Source organism: Astyanax mexicanus, chromosome 13, assembly GCF_023375975.1.
Source record: "Astyanax mexicanus isolate ESR-SI-001 chromosome 13, AstMex3_surface, whole genome shotgun sequence".
Lineage (NCBI taxonomy): Eukaryota > Metazoa > Chordata > Actinopteri > Characiformes > Acestrorhamphidae > Astyanax > Astyanax mexicanus.
Window position 1 is genome coordinate 43488897 of NC_064420.1, and position 19975 is coordinate 43508871.

Consider the following 19975-nt stretch of genomic DNA (forward strand, 5'->3'; position numbering starts at 1 on the left):
AAGATGCTCAGAGCAGTTTCTCAGAGCATTATTTACATAGATCATGAAAATGAATTGTTTGGTTCGAAAGAATCGGTTCATTCCAGTGATTCAGTCTGTGTCTGATGGGACCGCTTGTGAAAGTTCCGGTTTTACGCAGCAAGGTGTAATAATGAGTCACTACATTGTTTGGGGTGTGGAGTGAGCTGTAAAGCTGATAAATGAAGGGCTATATTTAGGAGTAATTTATGAGAACGCTGGGGGCTGATTTCCAGTCCATTTCCAGGGCGTTTTTACGCTTGTAAGCACTGCTGGCTGCACAGACCGTGACAATAATAAGAGTTTTGTAAGAGTAATTTACTGAATTTTGTAAAACATGTCCAGTTTTCTGCAATTCAGATTGCTGGAACGTGCACTCAAGAGAAAATAATTATACTTTGTAAATCCTGCTGGCAAAAGCCGGGTTGACTAGTTTAGCTCTTGACCTGCATTTGGTACGTTTTTCGTAGAGTTCAATAGTTTAGCACACAGGTTCTTAACATTTTCACTGTGAAACCCCTTTTAAAGATCCAAAATATTTGTGGGAAGAGGAGCTGCAGTTAACTTTTGTGGGGGATGGGTCTTTCCGTCTTGCTAACCTAATAAACAAAATGTGAACTTGTGATGATAAATCAACAGTACAGTACAAACAAAGCTACATATATACGGCTCTAGAAATAATAAGAGACCACTTAAAATGATTTGTGAAATGAATTGTTTGATTTTACCAAATTAAAAAACCTCTGGAACATAATTAGGAGGAAGATGGATGTTCACAAGCCATCAAACTAAGCTGAACTTCTTAAATTTTTACACCAGTAGTGGCATAAAGTTATCCAAAAGCAGTGTGTAAGACTGGTGGAGGAGAACATGCCAAGATGCATGACAACTGTGATTAAAAACCAGGGTTACTCCACCAAATATTGATTTCTGAACTCTTAAAACTTTATAAATATGAAATTGTTTTCTGTGCAAGCTCTGCATCTATTTTGTTATTTCAGCCATTTCTCATTTTCTGCAAATAAATGCTCTAAATAACAATAATTTTATTTGGAATTTTGGAGAATTGTTGTCCGTAGTTTATAGAATAAAACAACAATGTTCATTTTACTCAAACATAAACCTATAAATAGCAAAATCAGAGAAACTGATTCAAGAGAAGTGGAGTGGTCTCTTAATTTTTTCCAGAGCTGTACATTTCCATCGGTTTGAAACAACATGGTCACATTTAGCGAAAGCAATAGATTTATTCATTACACATTTTGTCCACTATTTCTCCTATAGTCCCTAAAGTGCCACTTGGCGTTGAAAACATGGGAGCACGGCAGGATTTTCCCTCATTTCTGGTTAAGTTTAGTAAAATAAAAGTGCAGTAAAGATGGTGGTTATATTTTGTTGTTTATCATCATTTGAACTGCAGTCTGACAAGCTTCAACAGTTCCAGTCACATAGATAGGGAAGCATCATCCCCCTTGTGACCCCTGAGAGATGGTGTCAGGCCTTGGGGACGCCACCCCAGGTGAAGAACCCCTGGTTTAGCGTGACCAACTTGACGATGCTAGTTAAATAGTATGATGGAGCTCGTTAACCACCATGAAGAGTATGAGCAAAACTACTTACTAAAGAAAGCATTAAAATATTCAACATTTTTTGTATTTACCGTATGTGTTGGAGTGAAAGCCAGAACGGGAGCAGCAAGGATATCTTATAAGAACAGCTTGATCTCTTGATTCACTCAATGATGAGCAGCTTCATTAAATCTGGTGACAGTACAGAGCATCTATTGCTCTGGCTTTAGTGATAATGTGGGTTGAAATGATTCCTAACATTTTTATAACTGTAACGAGTAACAATACAGCAAATAAACATGTAACAGAGTAAAAGTATTAAATTCACTAACCACACTGACCTTTATAAAAGACCAGATTTGGTCAGGTGGATGATGCTGATGATGAACCAGGCTGTTTTTTTTAGCAGGGGAGTTTAATCACACTGGTGCAACTTAGCAAATGAAGCTGATTGACTTGTTTTACCTCCAGCTTTATCAGGTTGGTCATTCTAATTGACCATCAAACCATAAACTTAACTGATCAACCTGCTGAACCCTAGAACGCTAACACAGGGTGATTTTCACACAATTTTTTAATGTGATTTTCATTGTGCTGCTGCTGTCTGAGTTATATGGGACTTTGGGGAGCTTCAGGGCTCATTGATGTCATTAATGTTGTGGTTGATTCCCTCCTTCCATCTATGTTTTTTTCAAGAGGCATGCGTTCAGGTGATTTTCATCCGACATTAGTGATAGAGAGTAACTAGGTCTGTTACAATGATTACATTATCGACTTATTGTTCAATAAATGAACACAACCTCAATCATTTTAATAATCGTATACTGTGTTAGGACTTACAAAAGGCACTTACATATCATTACATAACTCAAAACGTACCATTATTAGGAAAAATGGAAAAATCAACACCCAAAACAAACTTAAAGAAGCATAGGAACGGCCCAGTCTGGCTTTAGTCGCTTAACTTTAGTGTCCTGTAGGTTCGTGTTGCCTCAGCCTTCCTCTCACCATCAGCGTATCTCTCGAGTGAAGGCAGAGGCAAAGTCTTTATGCTGGTCCAACTTAGGCCAGCTGGGACAGACCGGGGCTGCATGTCATGGTGTGGGGCAAACCCACGGTTCCCCTGCCTCCGTACTAAGCAATGTGTATATATATATATATATATATATATATATATATATATATATATATATATATATATATATATATATATATATTATTTATGACTATAACCTACTTTGGCTTAAGCTGGGAAATTTTCGGGTTCCAAAATTAAGTCTGTAAACAGAAATGGAAAGTTTATTGTCTTTAAAAAGGTGCAAAAGGGTTCCTTTGTTATGATATTATGTTATCCTGTTTACACTGTACACATCAGACTTCAAATACCACTCGGAGTCATGCCACATGCAGAAGTTCTCTGACGACACTGCAATTGTGGGGTGTGTGCGTAATGAATGAGAGGGAGTACAGAAGCCTGGTTGAGGAATTTGTGATGTGGTGCAAGATGAACCATCTGCAGCTGAACATCTCCAAAACCAAGGTTCATTCACTAGTTAATTCATCTACTGTTTACGTATCTTTTGCACTGTTTACGTATCTTTTGCACTGCTTAATTTAATTTAAATTATTATATAACTGTGTATTTGCACTTTCTGTTTGGCTGACATCAGTTATCCTCACATTATGCACATCAACTGGTGTTCACTGTCTATTGTGTTCAACTGCACTACCTCCATTCTCCATCTCCATTACACACACACACACGAAGACTGTACATTTACACTGTATATTCTATTTCTTATTTGATTGTATCTATCAATCTATCTATCTATCTATCTATCTATCTATCTATCTATCTATCTATCTATCTATCTATCTATCTATCTATCTATCTATCTATCTATCTATCTATCTATTATTAAATTAGTGCCATGTAATGGTCTTAAAATGCCAACAATATCGTTTATCGCAATAATTTTTGGGACAACATATTGTTTGCAAAAAATCGTAACAGGCCTAAGAGTAAGATATTTTATGATTGTAATTTACCTGATGTTGGTGTTTGTGTGTTTAAATCAGATGTCCCAGGAATGGGTGGACCAAAGACCAAGTTCCCAGCAGCATATTTTTTTTTGTTAGGACATTACCTGTTAAGGATTACTTAATTTTCCAATAATTTAATAATTTAATTACAGTGTATACCCAGCATTAGTGATGGTGTTACTAATTTTAATGCTAGTATTCTAGGGTTAACCATTTGGCTTACCAGCATAAGGTATACAGGTTTTCACCTGAATGATTTCAGACTTTCAGCCTCTGCTAATGAGGTAAGATAGACCAGCTGAACGAGTTGGACGAGTTTGAGGTGAGCAGTTCTGCTGTAATTGCGTCTCATAGTCACAAGATGCTGATTTCTTTCCTCCACCAGTATAACTGCAGTGACTTTACCATTAAATTCCGTGCGGTGGGCCTTCCCCCCGGCAATTCCTCAATTATGAAACACTCTAAAAGTCCTTTGACTCATCATGTAATGAAAGCTGGGTCTTTCATGTGCCTCGCTGGCTGGAATAAGTCACACTCTGCCCCCTGTCTGTCTGTGCATTAGATATACTATTGTTAGTCTAGTGACGTTTGCGAGGTCGTTAGACTGGGTGACTCCCACAGAGCTGTCTAGACTGCTCTCCCCTTTTAGAGCACAGTGACCCCCCTATGATGAATGAACTCTTACAGTGAATTAAATTAACACTAATTAACCAGTGCAGTGTTAATATGGGCTAACCATTACCTGTGATTTAGATTTGTGTTGTGTATTAGATTGTGATTCATTTGTACAGAGTGTTCCGGTGTTGTGAGTGAGGATAATGAATTAAATCAGTGATCAGAGTGCATGCTTGTACGTTGGGATAGACTGTATCACTCATTTCCTTTTTGCTCTGATATTTTGGGATACAGCTGGACGTAGCTTGGGAACCTTTTTCTGAAGAACTACACTACATGGTCAAAAGTTTTGGGACAGCTGCTCATTCAATGTTTCTGTCTAAATCAAGAATATTAAAAGAGTTCATCCTGCCTTCGTTGGAGTAACTGTTTCTACTGTCCAAGCAAGGTCTTTTATAACATTTTAAAGTGTTGTGCAAGTACTGTGAGGAGCATTACTGAAATCATGCTGTTGTATGATCACCACTCCTCAACCCGTACCAAATGTACTGGATGGAGCTCCATCAGTTCTACTGCTCTGTAGCTCAGTGCTGCCGTCTTCATAAACCTCTACCCCACACCTGGCATTATGGTTTCAATAGTTTAATGTCTGTTGTGCTCCAGATACAGTTCCATTCTATTGACAGTACCTCTGTACAGGCCCTATACAGGCTGTGTTTGTGTGTGCATTTGCACATATATGTTAGTAATGGGTGCAAATTAAAGTAGTTGTAAATACATTCAATTGAAGAGGTGTCTAAAAACATTTGGATATGTAATGTACTTATATACAGTATTGTGCAAATGTTTTAGGCCCCTGTGGGAATTTCAGTAAAGAAAAAGTGCCTTATCTGCGAAGTAAGTGTTTATTAGCTCATTAAAACACCAACATTTCAATAAATACAAACAGCAATTTTACTATCCTTTTATTGCAAATGTATAATTTAAAGCAACTAAATTGTACGTGATGTGATTTTTCATGAAAACAAAATAAAAAATATTGAATCAGAACAGCAATTTTACAAAAAGCAGAGCTTTTACAGCCCTGTTTTCCTTAAAACATCTCCTAATCTCTCCTCCACGTTTTACTGTATGTATGTTTATTTGCATCTGTTCAAATCATATGTGGTGCTTTTTTCAGGTAAAATCACTCATATTGCTGAGATAAATGGATTAGTGTAAATTGCTTTGGCGACTAAAACTTTTGCACAGTACTGTATATCTCCACTAATAGAAGTTGGATGTTTTTTTCTTTAATTGTTCAGTTTTAACAAGCATTTCACATGCCAGCCTATATTTGCTTTAGTATTGTTTAGTATTGTTTAATTTATATGCACTGTAGAAAGCATATAGAGTTTTAAATTGATGGCCCCCGTGTCTATTTAATAATTAACAGTGTTGGGAGGTTGATACAGTGGGTTTGTGTGTGTTTTGAGAGAGCTGTGTGGCAATATGAACAAAGTTAACCTGCTTTTTACTGAGTTGTTTGAGTTTAAAAGAAAAATATGCAATTTGTGTTAAGTTTTTAAAAAAGCAGTTTATATAATTATAAGACATCTTCACTAAAATACAAGTTTTAAACCACTGATAAAATCAGACAAAAAGACATTATGAACTGTTTGTAGTGTTTGGCTCAATAGTAATAACACATTTACATGACTACCTCAACACATGTGTATGTAAACCTCCTTAATTATTCAGCGTCTTCTGACTGCTGCCCTTGCGCAGATCTCCACACCAAGGAGGGAATTCACCACTAGGCCCACTGTAGCTGCACTGCAGCCAAATCATCTCTTTTTAAATTCAAACTTAAATAAACAAAATGCAGTAAATACACTAACATGGCCCCAAATTACCTGACCTATGTTACCTGTATGTTGCCATGTAGGTCGATTCACTTGTGTCACTTGGTTGCATGTGAATAAAATGTGTTACATCAGCACAGCTCTTGCCAGAGGAAGTTTAAACCCAGACACACAGAAAGCTGTAATATAAAACTAATGTGACTGACTGACACGCTTGAATCAGGTGAGTTCAAAGCCTTGTTTTTCATGGTGTTTAAGGCAGAAAAGAATGAGGCGTGTGCCTCATTGTGAGAGCCCCTCAGGTAAAGAGTCTGCAGAGAGAATCCCCCCTGCTGCCCCCAGAGCAGCTCACGACAGAGCAGGTGCCACTGAATAATCAACAGCCTCCGGTGTCACCTCACAATCTGGCACAGCTAGAAAGGAGGGGGTACTCCATAATCGAGCTCTCATTCCATAGTAACAACATAAAATAGTAATAATAATAATAATAATAATAATAATAAACATAATAAAATAATATTATATTGAGATTAATGTACGCCTGAAAATAACAACCAATACAAAAAAAATGAATGTAAGAAATATTTAATGTAATGTTAAAAAGGCTCATATGCAACCTTTTTCCTTACAATCACAAGCGTTGTGCAGTTTCCAAATTTGGCTTTACCTTTATGACAGAAATAAGATAATGTGTTCTGTTCTTATTGGCTATAAGTTTTTTTTTTTTTTTTAGAAATGTAATATGAGTGGGTGGAGCTAAAATATGAAGGGTTGAAGCAAATACCTGTATGTATTTTGCTGGTGTTTTTATCTGGTAAAACACCTCACAAAGAGTTTGTAGCGTTCGGCTCAATAATGCACTAGTTCTGGCCAGGGCAGATCTCCATATGTGGGAGGAGTTTCATCACTAACTCCACAATACCAATGGCAGCATTACCAGCAATCTGATTGGCTGATTGGCATGACTTTATCCATTACCAGAAGCAATGCTGAGCAAAGTAGAACTCCTTGTAGAACATCTCATGATGTCAACAAAACTGTTCCTCTACTACTATAACAAATAAACAATTTGGGAATTCTTAAAATCATAGTTATAATGCTAATGCTCTCCAGTTCAGTGTACAACAGATTAGCCCGGCCCATTCACACTGAAGTTATACAGAGTGTTTCAGCCTGGTGTACTGTTCAGTCAATTATAACAGATGTAGTCTAAAGGCTCAGCAATATAAACAGCCTGTTTAATTTAACCCCTTAACACTCAGACATGTTTGTCCCTTTTCTGCCTGATATTACACACCTATATCTTGAGGATTTGTATGAAAACATTACTTAAGGTTCCATGTTTAATAAGTAATGTTACTGAAAATCATAATTGTAATTGCAATGAATATAAAAAATGAGAGAAAAAGCAACTGTCAAAATATAATGAATTAAAATCCTAAAATTGGCTCTTTCTCGAACTTTTCATGGACATTTTAAAATCGATATTTTCCTGAATACAAGTCAAACATTTTGTGTACTTCACACCTTTTGTTTTGTCATGGTTGTCGCGGTTCGTTAGTGCAAGTATTTAGGGTTGATTCCTGTTAATGATCTGAAATTATTAAGTGGAGTAGAAAATTAACAAATTAACAGCTTCTCTAATTTTCCTGTAGGAGATTCTCCAAATCCCTCAATGTTTTCAGAATGTAAATAAATTATAGCAGAGAAGCAGAGAAAAAATGAGTTCTGTATCACCTACACTTGTGGCCTGTATACGGGCCAAGGCTTGTTAAAGAAAATAAAGAACTGTCAGTAATCGCTATTGAACATATAATTCTGAGTGTCTCTGGTAAATAAACCCACACACAGTCAGAGAAAATAAAGTGAGTCGTGGGCCCTTTAAATTTAACTGAGGAGGAACGGCATATTAGACATGTCAGTCTGTCTTTCTTATTATACACAGTCTCTCTGTCCTTATGGACAGCAGTGCTGAATAAAATAAAGAATAAATCTCTCTGTCCCTGTGTGACAGATGGTTCTGTCATGTGGATGTGAACAGTGAGCGCTCTGGCTGTCGCCCGGAGTAAGACCATGCAACATTAACGAATGCAGGATGGAAATCAGGCATATGTGCGGTGGCAGTGATCAGATGGTATAGACCATGTGAAGCTATGGAGAAAAAGAGTGTGCAATAAGGGTCAGTGTTTATGCCCTGCTGCTTCTTCTTCTTCTTCTTCTTATCTTTCACTCTCTCTCTCTTTTTCTCTCTGTTTCTCTCCCTCTCATTCTCACTCTTCTGCTTTCTGGTGACTAAATCCCACTGTCCGACTGTGTGCTCTGCTGCAGGCTCAGCTGTAGCTGTGGGCTTTATTTAAGAGACAAAGATACAGAGAGCAATTCAGGCAACAACAGATAAACAACTTCTGCCACATACAACACATCAGCAGAGAGAGAGAGAGAGAGAGAGAGAGAGAGAGAGAGAGAGAGAGGAAGGATCTAAGAGAAGGACAAAAAATAGAATGAATGAGAGAACCCTTTGCAATTTTTTTTTTGCATAAATATGTCATAAAATGTGATCTAATCTTCATTATATTTGTCAAGTCTGTTGACAAATATAGTGTGCCTAAATTAATAACACAAAATATAAATATGATCTTGCGGGCCTTTATTGAACACATTTAAACTGAGATTTTGGCCACTCCAGAAGGCAGATTTAATTTTTTTTATAGCCGTTCTATTGTGTTTTGGGTCATTGTCCTGTTGCATAACCCAACCTCTGCAAAGTTTCAGCTGATGAACAGATGCTCACATTATCATGTGCACTTAATGATTGCAGACTGGCCAGGCCCTGATGCAGCAAATCAGGCCTAGACCATGATGTTCCCTCCATCATACTTTACAGTGGGGATTATGATTTAATGGTGATGTGCAGTGTTTTTTTATTCCACATGTAGTGCAGCAATAGTTAATTTTAGTGTCTATAATAATTCCACAAAACATTTTGCCAGTATCATTGTGATGTGCAGCAATGTTATTTTACTAAGCATAGGCTTCCTTTGTGGTATCCTGCCATAGCACTATTAGATCTACAGTACTGTGCAGACGTTTTAGACACCAAAGCAAATTACACTAATCCATTTATCCAATGTAAGTGTTTTAACCTAAAAAAAGCACCACATATGATTTAAACATATGCAAATAAACATACATACATTAAAACATAACAAGAAATTCTCATTTTTAACTAAGTATGTTATATCCTGTGAGCCAAGCTGAAGAACAAAGTGTAGAGATTCCAGATTTCTCCTGAATGCTCCTCAGCCAGCATGTGTATATTATTGTGTTCAGTTCCGGCAGCAGCTCACCTGATTTACCAAATTGAGAACTAGAAATAACTCTATTAAACTCAGATGAGGAGGAGAGATAAGGAGATGTTTTAAGAAAAACAGGGCTGTAAAAGCTCTGCTTTGTGTAAAATTGCTGTTTGTATTTATTGTAATGCTGGTGTTTTACTGAGCTAATAAACACTTAATTCACAGATAAGACACTTATTCTTTGCTGAAATGGTACCCAAATTACTGTACCCTACACTGGTGTACTAAATACAACACTGCTATAGGGAATGGAAATGAGAGACCAAAAGGTTCAAGTAAAAAAGGGAGATGGAGAGAGAGAGAGAGGATAAAGAAATGGAGAGATAGAGGCAGAATAATAATGAGAAAGAAAGATGGGTAAAGATGAGACGTTTAAGAGAGAATTTGCGGGATAGAGGTGTGTATGTGTGTCAGTGAGAGAGAGAGAGAGAGAGAGAGAGAGAGAGAGAGAGAGAGAGAGAGAGACCCACCACCAGCCCCCTCTGACCTGGCTGTAACCTCCCACCTGCTCCAGCAGAAACACAGTGGGGAGCTAATTAGCATGCTAATGAGCTCTGGGGTCGGGGTGACCTGCTGTACAGAGCGGAAGAGGACTGCAGGAACCTCCACTGCTGCTCCACACTTGTAAACCCACCACCACACACAGAGGAGCCCACCTTCTTACTGAAAGGGCAACTTGAACACAGGTCACACGTCCTAAAACATGCTAAACTACTAAATCTGTAATACTGTGTTTAAAATAGTCCACTATCACTAGCTTTCACTAGAGCAGCATAACAGAAAATGGCCTTAATCACTATAGAGAACATTATTATAGGGAACAACCTCTTAACACTATTTCCTACAGAGGAGAACTATGTAGAACACTATTATAGATAAAACTGTTCTAATCACCATGTCAGATACTGTGACAGGGAATAGAAATCCACTTTTCACTTTTTTTTTGTGCATTGGATCAGTACAGAGAAACCCTATAGGGAACAGAAATGATCTGTAATATACTTATATTCCCTACATTGGAATTATCCCTACATGAAACACTAAAAGAAAAAAATAGGGTTCTAATCACTATATACATGTATGGCACTATTATAGAAAGCTATAATATTCCCAAAATTGTAGCACTATATAGAACTCTATTATTAGGGAACAGAAATAGTCCCCTAATCACTGTTCTCTACAGTGGAGCACTAGCCCTTAATCACTATTCCCTACAGTGGAGCACTAGCTATATAGAACACTATTATAAGTAAACAGAAATAGTCCCTTAATCACTATTCCCTACAATGGAGCACTAGCTATATAGAACACTATTATAAGTGAACAGAAATAGTCCCCTGACCACTATTCCTTATGGTGATGCACTATTTAGAACAATATAGAAATAGTTTCCTGATCACTATTCCCTACAGTGGAGCACTAGCTATATAGAACACTGTTATAAGGGGACAGAAAATGTCCCCTGACCACTATTTCCTAAAGTGGAGCACTAGCTATATAAAACACAATTATAAAGGAACGGACACCTCTAACCACCATTCCTATCAGTGGTGCACTATTTAGAACAGTATTATAAGTAAACAGAAATGGTCCCTTAATCACTATTCCATACACTGGAGCATTAGCAATATAGAACACTTTTATAAGTAAACAGAAATAGTCCCTTAATCACTATTCCGTACAGTGGAGCACAAGCTATATAGAGCAGTATTATAAGAGAACAGAAATAGTCCTTTGATCACAGTTCCCTACAGTGTAGCACTAGCTATATAGAACACTATTATAAGGGAACACAAATAGTGCCCTGATCACTATTCCCTACAGTGGAGCACTAGCTATATAGAACACTATTATAAGGGAAGAGAAAAAGTCCCCTGACCACTATTCCTTATGGTGAGGCACTATTTAGAACAATATAGAAATAGTTTCCTGATCACTATTCCCTACAGTGGAGCACTAGCTATATAGAACACTATTATAAGTAAACAGAAATAGTCCCTTAATCACTATTCCGCTACGGTGGAGCACTACCTATATAGAACACTATTATAAGGGAAGAGAAATATTCCCCTAATTACTATTTCCTACAGTGGAGCACTAGCTATATAGAACACTATTATAAAGGAACAGAAACTGACCCCTAACCACCATTCCTATCAGTGGTGCACTATTTAGAACACTATTATAAGAATATAGAAAGAGTTTCCTGACCACTATTCCCTACAGTGGAGCACTAGCTATATAAACACAATTATAAGAGAACAGCAATAGTCCCCTTATCACTATTCCTATCAGTGGTGCACTATATAGAACACTATTATAAAGGAACAGAAACTGATCCCTAATCACCGTTCCTAACAGTGGTGCACTATTTAGAACAATATTATAAGAAAACAGAAATAGTCCCCTAATCACTATTTCCTACAGTATAGCACTAGCTATATAGAACACTTTTATAAAGAAACAGAAATAGTCCCCTGATGACTATTCAATAAACTGGAGCACTAGCAATATAAAACACTTATTATAAGGGAATAGAAATAGTGCACTTATCACTATTCCTTATATTGAAAGTACTATATAGAACACTATTATAAGGGAATAGAAATGTTCCCCTAATCACTATTCCCTACAGTGAAGCACTAGCTATATAGAACACTATTATAAGGGAACACAAATAGTGCCCTTATCACTATTCCTTACAGTGGAGAAATAGTCCCCTGATCACTATTCCCTACATTGAAGGACTATATTGAACAGTATTAGAAAATGTTTTTGTGCACTATTGTTACACAGGTTTGCTCCTCTACCTGGTACAGCACTGTGTACAGCAGCATCACGTCACACTCAGCACCAGGACTGTGACCATTAGCCCTGTCCCAACTGCCACGCTTGCGGCCCTGTGGCCCTCATTTGCGGGTATGTTGAGGGCTGCAGTTCTGTAGGGTGTCTCATTTCACTTTTAACAAGTGCCCTCTCTGTGCTCTCACAGTGCCCTTTGGTGAGAACTGGATCCATGCAGACTCAGCAGTGGCCTCTTGCCCAAAGTGTCTTGAGGTAAAGATGAGATCCAATCAAAGTGGACCAATCTAGCTGTCTGACCAACATGGTGGAGAAGAGATTCAGCTGTAAGTAAAATATGTTTTTCTTTAATAATTTATCTTGTCAGTGATGCCATATATACGATAAACAAATTAGGCATGCCATCTTTCTGTTAATGATATGTTATTTACCCATTTATAAACAACAGAAAATCTGTTTTCTTTATATGTATTTCCCTTATTTCTAAAGTAAGCCATATTGCTGTTTAATAGTAAGCTATTATACTTATATATGGCCCAGTAGTAAGGTTATATTACTATAGCTCTGTTTTATGAGGGTTGTGAAGACATTAAACTAAATTGCTCACACACTGACCCCTAGTGGACAGATGTGTACCATTGCATTAGTCTTGTAAATTTAACCCTTTCAGACCCTGCGTCCATTACAATGGACATCAGGATTTACACTAACTAAGACCGATTGTTAATCAGAATAGACTACAAATGAGACAATAAAAAAGTTTATAAACCAATGAAACAATAACTTAGCTCCTGTTTGTCTCTTAAATCTGCTTTTTTGTGTAATTTTAGGCACCATATACTTACATTTATTGAATGAGCATTTCCCAACCTCTGTTTATCTTTTCAGACTACTTTTGTTAAAGTTTCATAATAAAAATATATATTTTTAAATCATATAAATATAAAAAAATCATATAAATGAATAAATTATAAAATGTCTGTATGACAAGACATAGACTGGCTCTTCTTACAGGGTCAATGTCTAGATCTTGATGCAGTCCTCCAGGTGAGCAGTCATTTCCAGTTAAGAGTATGCTGTGTGTGATTGGCTGATGCTTTTTTTTTGTAGAGTATATATGTGTGTGTTCCCATATGAAAATGAATTCTTGTACAAAGACAAAGTTTAGTTTTTTTTTAATTGTTAGGTCCTGCTAATCCTAAATAACTAGTAGAAAAATAAAAAAATGCACATCAAACAAAAGTCTTAAAAGTTTAAAAGTGTGACATTCATTCATTCATCAAGAAAAATGTGTAATAGGAAGCAAGAAGCAAAATAAATTAAAAAAGATTGAAACAGATATCTTACTGTAACTCTTTATTGTAATTTTTTTCCTTTCCGGAGCAGGGAATCGTTCGATACAGTGCAGGGTGTTGGGTAGTATAGTTTTTGTTGAAAATGTGTTTTTTTATTTCCATTTCGGAGAAGTGGATACAGAGTGAATGCCTTTTTTCTTTCAGACATCATATAAAGGAGATACACACTTACATAGTGCATTTATTGCATTATAAAGCAGAAGTAAAAAACAAAAACAAAAGAAAACAAAACATAGTGCAATTGTATTGATTCCCATCATCTTGTAAGTAGAGATTCACTTGATACTTTGAGTATCCATTTCTCTCTCTCTCTGCTTGACTTCGTATTGCATACAGAATTTAGTCGTGTCACGTGACGGATTGATAAAATAAACCTACTCTGCGTCTCAAAAGACATCAAGTCTTTATCGTGTTTAGCTCTAGAAATGCTCTAGCAGGAAGTCAGTCGGGTCTTGGAGCAGGAAGAACAGATTTTCACTGTGCTTAGAGTGTCGCTTGAATGTTGCTTTTCAAACCACATCCAGTGCCTCACCGAGTGATTTCATAGGAAGAATTGGTAGTTGCAATAGATTCTGCATGGTCCCAAACAACATTAGTGCCAAACATAAGTAAAGAGACAGTAAATATGTACAGCTTGCACTAGGAAGAATTTGATTATTTGCTATTTTTTGAGAATGCTTCAAAGCATGGATACACGTGCAATGAGTATTAAAGGAATATTTCACTTCGTGATTTTACATAGAACTATCTTTATGTATTGTAATATCTCGGCTCTAGGGTGGCCGTACAGTCTAACTGCTGCTCAATAAATGTGATAATAAATATAATATTAAATGTAATATTAAATCCAAATCCCAGGAAGGGCACAGCTGTTCAAACAGCAGATAAAGTGGCCCAAATCTAGTTTTCTTACCAAATCTGAATTTCTTATGCTGTTTTTGCTGTTATGCTGTTATGATGTCCAACATTCATGTGAACTGAATAAGTAATAAGACATTTTTGAATTGCGAGGCAACAATTTATAATTTTTTGTCTATTTAATTGATGGTATACATTTGGTATTTAGCATTGGACCATTGGTTGAATGTTCAATTTAGTTTCTTAATTTAGACTCTAATTTTTCATTTTGGTGCATATCAAAATCTCTGTGGTGTCATAGCAGCTACTCTACTGAACAAGAATACCTCGATGTGAGATTTTAGCACATTTATAACAAACAAAAGTCATTTTTTTGTTGAGTAAACTCAGAAATATTCTTTGTAATCAAAGATCAGGATCAGTATTTTATCATTTATGTATTTTTTTTCTAGATAGCATTATGAAAAGGAAGTCATGATAACTGCTATCATTTAGCTTCCAGCTACGTACACTTTTAAGTGAAACATTCCTTCAATGTTGAAGTTGTACATTTACACAAGTAGCTTGTAATGAGTTAGCTCACTGTAATGATGATAGCTCTGTAGCTCTGGCAGGCTCTTTCTATTCCTTCGGGGGTTTAGAGTGAACCTACAAAACCCCTCTAGTGACTGGAAATACAGTTGCCATGCAAGCTCGTAGTTATCTATACTATACAGGATGATCTGATGCGTGTATACAGTGGGGTACAGTGGTGGGAGATTAGCTGAGAGTTTGTCTTGCAAATAAGATATGATTTATTTCATTACCTATCACTCCAACACATGTAGTTGTGCCAGTACTTTGTGCGGAAACAGCAGGCAAACAATGTACAAACAAGAGCATCATCATGTATGTCATGTATGAATGAGGTGGTCAGATGTCATGCAACATTGTGTGGAGAACCATAGATACACATATTAGGAGACCTAGATAGCTGATAATGCATTTTAGTACATTTTACACAAGCCTTTAAAATGGTGCTACCTCTTCGTGCTGAAAAATTAATGGCTGTCTATTAAAAAATATAATGTAAGAATGCTCACGTGTGTTGTGCTCAAGTCATTTCATGTGTAAAGAAATAAATGTGTTAAAAAATCCATTACAGTAAGCAAAAACAAATATGCTATTTTGCATGCTAGCTAGCTAGTTGTTAGGCTAATCACTTCAATAGCTACTTTAGACTGTGAAATGTGGTTATTTGTTTGACAAATCGTAAAGAAAAAGACCTATACTGTGTATCATTTGAACTGGAAAGTCAAAATTTTCTAGTTCCGAGTAGGAATTTTAACTGGAGAGCTCCTACAAGTCAGAATTCCTACTCGCAAAGTGGTTAGAGCCTCATCAATCCCAAATTCAGAATCCAAAATGGCTGCCCCACAAATCAACAGTAGTAAAAGCAGTAGTAATATACAGTTTATTATCACTTCTGTCTATTTGAGGCTCATTAAATCAACTATACAGACAGTAGTGTCCAGCACCTGTCTTTGGACATGTTTCCAAAGGGTTTAGATGCACAAAATACTGTGAAATGCTTATTGATATCCAAGATACACTCAAAACATGCATGGAGGGAAACTCTGGATTCCAATTTGGTGTTGTGAGAACTGGTTTTAGAACAACTGATCAAAAATTATTTGAAGAATTTCCTGTCCAAAGCTACATTAGCTAATTTAGACCTGCCAGTTTTATTATTTAATTGACAAATCCTTATGAAAAAGACCCAAATCTAAACAGACATGCTCACAACACACATAGAGGAAACCTTAACCTTGAGTTACAAAGAGCTACCATAGCTAGCTACCCACCCAATGTAGCTGATTAGTTCCCTCTGCAAGCATTAGTTAGCTACCTTATCCTGCCACGTTAGTCATTTATTCAACAAGTCTTACATAAAAAAGACCTGAAACTACCCAAACACACACATAACAAACAAAATAGAGAAAAATTAGGCCAATCTGGGGCTCTGAGTCCTCGTTAAACAACTGGTCTAATGTATCGAAGAGTCATTAGCTACCTTAGCTGGCTAGTGCAATTAGCATAATTAGCTACTTACTTTACGCTGCCCATATTTCCACCTTAAAACTGAGGCGCTCAGAAGTACAACAAGATTTCTGTTTAAGTGATATTAACAAACACTGCAAAGAAAACTAACTCACAAAAAATTAAAGTTAAGAGTATTAGGTGAGCATGAGCAATATTATTATCCAGTGGAATTTGTCGGTAGGTATATCTGACTTTTTTCACATGTGGATGTGAGCAAACCTACAGAGCCCCTAAGGTGACGGACTGGGAATGAGATCCTAAGTCGTGGCCACAGCTTATTAAGGCATGTGTATGAGATAATTAAGCCAGAGAATAATTAAGGTTGCTTTGCTGTAAATTAATGCCAATTAAGAAATTGAATATTACACCAAAACTCCTTTAATCCAAGGATAATCTTTTGTAGGAAAAATGGAGATTAAATTGTTTTTTTTTTAAATCTTGGAATGAATTATGGAGATATTTTTGATTCTCTTGCAGTGAAACATGACATAATACTAAGTTAAAAGACACTTAATTCTCATACTAAAAGCTGATTGGCTCAGATGCAGACAGTATGCAGACCTATTCACCTTTTTTAGGCAGTCATATTGTGCACAACCCCTGAGAGCTGCTCACTTTGTTAGCTGTGAAACAAAATTACCTTGTGGCCACGGCCTAATGGCTTTAATTTTGTTAACTTGTTCCTATGCCTTAATAACTTGTGGCCATGCCTTAATTATCTCTTTCCCATGCATTAGGATATTGTTCCCACGCATTAGGTTCTTGTTCCCACGCCTTAAGAAGTCGTAGCCTTGCCTTATTTACCTTGTTCCCACGCCTTAATTAACCCATTCCTATGCCTTAGTAAGTCATGGCCACACCTTAATTATCTTGTTCCCACGCATTAAGATCTTGTTCCAATGGTCTTAATGATCTCTTTCCAACGCATTAGGTTCTTGTTTCCACGGTTTATTTATCTCGTTCCCACACATTAGGTTCTTGTTCCCACGCCTTAAGAAGCCATAGCCTTGCCTTATTTACCTTGTTCCCACGCCTTAATTAACCCATTCCTATGCCTTAGTAAGTCATGGCCACACCTTAATTATCTTGTTCCCACGCATTAGGATCTTGTTCCAATGGTCTTAATTATCTCTTTCCAACGCATTAGGTTCTTGTTTCCACGGTTTATTTATCTCGTTCCCACACATTAGGTTCTTGTTCCCACGCCTTAAGAAGTCATAGCCTTGCCTTATTTGCCTTGTTCCCACACCTTAATTAACCCATTCCTATGCCTTAGTAAGTCATGGCCACACCTTAATTATCTCTTTCCAACGCATTAGGTTCTCGTTTCCACGGCTTATTTATCTCATTCCCACACATTAGGTTCTCGTTTTCACGGCTTATTTATCTCGTTCCCACACATTAGGTTCTCGTTCCCACGCCTTAAGAAGTCGTAGCCTTGCCTTATTTACCTTGTTCCCACGCCTTAATTAACCCATTCCTATGTCTTAGTAAGTCATGGCCACACCTTAATTATCTCGCTCTCACGCATTAGGATCTTGTTCCAATGGTCTTAATTATCTTTTTCCCAACGCATTAGGTTCTCGTTTCCATGCCTCTTTAAAAACCTTAGACCTTAGAAACTCATTCCAACGCCTTAATAAGACCGGCCAGAATATTTTTTTTTCATGCAACCTTCAAAAATTGGCAGCAGCTGCTCTTAAACTATTGTTTACTTACTGACACACCCCAACTTATCACAAATCATAAGTTGGTAAACAGGTAAAAAGTTTAAATAGAGTTTGTGGTCGTGTTTATATGCAGTCATCTTGTAAATTAAATGGCCAGTTTATTTGGAAAAGCCTAAAAAAATATTTAACAAGCATGTACTTGTGCAAAAATGTTTCAGCTATCTGCCTCCCTAGTATGAATATCTATGGATGAATCCAGAACCAGTTATCCCCTCTTATGTATGTATTAAGTCCATTAAGGTTGAAAGCCATGATATATTATTTAAAATACTTAAAATAACATTTGAAACACTTTAATATTAAATATTTAAGTACTGCAGCATAGCAAACAATATGTAGAAATCAGTGTGCAGGTTTGAGGTATGAGTGCCAACGTGGAGGAAAATCCTTACATCCATGTGAAAAGCAGCTACACGCTAGTGTTTGGAACAGCATAGTGTGAAACTGCAGGAAGCTAAAACAGCTAGTGAAGCTCTAGTGTTGGGAGCTGGTCTTGTCACATTGTCTCAGTATTACCAGATCCACAGTGATGAGCAACCAGTAGAGGTCAGTGTCATCTCAGAGGATGTGTCGTCAAGATATTTCACAGGCATTAAGGCTGTACTTCAGGGTATCAGTATCAACATTAAGGAAGAAAAACAGACATCTAGCGTCTATTTCCAGTTTATCTACTTCAATGATTTCAAATGACTGGATAAAAAAAGAACAAACGAGGCTTCATATGTAACTTAGTCTGGGACTGATTTTTTAGGATAAAAAAATGAGAACATATAGAACCTTCTCTACAGGCTACATAACTCAAAAAGCTTTGGATGGTCTTTTTTCCTATTAATAAATAGAAATAACATTTTTTGGAATTTATTTGGAAGTGGTCCAATAAACCAATTACTTGGCATGCTTGTGGTTGTTGTAAACACTATACTATACAGCTGTGTTTGATATACTATGTGCATTGATATATTAATAAAGAGCCTACTACAAAATATAAGTGCACTGGATTTAACTGACACATTTGTTCAATGTTAATATAGTGTCACAGTACTTATTTTTCAGTGTATTTAATTTTTTTAACAATATTTGCTACACTTTTAATTTGATATTTCTTCATGTTTGTTTGCATTGTGTAAATTTAGTGCATTTATATAAGGAGAATTTCACTAATTTCTCTACATTTCTCTGCAATGCAATATAATAATTGTTTTAAGATGGTGCAAAGACAGTGGGATACAGCGCCCCCAGTGGGCCACAGAGATACTGCAAATGGATTGTTGGACCTAAAAGAAATTCCTGTTTTTAGCAATTTTAAGATCTAAAACATCTAAGATATTTTGTCATTTATACTCATGATATTTATGTCAGGCTCATTGATTGGTTTGGCATACTACAGCCGCATGACTGACAAAGCTATCTGGTGGAATAGAATAGCTAAATAGTTAAAAGCAGTTTCTTTTATGATGAAACTTCCTTTACAATTTGAGCCTAGGAATTCATCATATAGTGTACACTGATTATTGTGCTGTAATTGTTTAGCTTGTAAATGGTTGATTGAATTTTGTGCGGGCTGTAAAACATGGTGCTGGAAAAGGTTGGGAACTCCTGGTGTAAAAGACACTGCCTTATGTAATAATTCTAAAACAGAAAAAACATTATTTTACCATTATTACTGTGAAATATAACTCATGCAATGTCATAATGTAATTGGTG

The 19975-nt window shown here is 36.6% G+C and overlaps 1 long non-coding RNA gene across 1 annotated transcript; it reads right to left on the reverse strand.

Moving 5' to 3' along the window:
• Positions 1–13587: 13587 nt before the first annotated feature.
• LOC125806751 (uncharacterized) lies at positions 13588–18127 on the reverse strand. The gene is made up of 2 exons (XR_007441569.1): positions 17791–18127; positions 13588–17574 (listed from the first exon to the last, which is right to left on the reverse strand). It is a non-coding gene; the product is annotated as an uncharacterized LOC125806751 (long non-coding RNA).
• Positions 18128–19975: the final 1848 nt, after the last annotated feature.